The sequence below is a fragment of the Pan troglodytes genome, chromosome 22 (genome assembly GCF_028858775.2).
Source record: "Pan troglodytes isolate AG18354 chromosome 22, NHGRI_mPanTro3-v2.0_pri, whole genome shotgun sequence".
NCBI lineage: Eukaryota > Metazoa > Chordata > Mammalia > Primates > Hominidae > Pan > Pan troglodytes.
Window position 1 is genome coordinate 2,595,880 of NC_072420.2, and position 574 is coordinate 2,596,453.

Below are 574 nucleotides of genomic sequence, written 5' to 3' on the forward strand. Positions count from 1 at the left end.
ACATTTCTGGAGACCGCTGTTATGCCATTTTTAATAAATCTGTTGTGCTTCAATTCAGAAGTGTGTGAGGGGAGTTGTGGAGGAATTGGCATTTGGGTTAGAAATTCCAGGAACACCAGAGACAGATGACACCTGTTTTCTGCTTTATAATGTCAAGTTTTACGATGGCTAAAACCTAATACTACAAGAAAATTAGACTGAAAAACTTTATAGGCAAAAATTATCTTATTAAATAGGAAAATCTAAGTATTTTATTTTAAAATTTCCTTTTTCTTAGTAGGACCTAATCATAGAAATGTAAACTCTATATGCCAACAGCCTCTACTGTAGGATGGTTTATTGTATGTACTCATTTTACAGATTTCTTACAAAAACTTTTTCCATAAGGGAAATTAGAATATTGTTCAACATATATTGAATTCACAATTATTACTTTATTTCTCACTTAGTATTTTATGATTCTGTCTTCTTTAATATGAAGATTACTATGACTGTGTTTTCACTTTCTGAATTATCATGTGTCACATTTTTCCGTAATTTCCTTTCAGAAGTTGTAAAACAGCATGCTCAAATG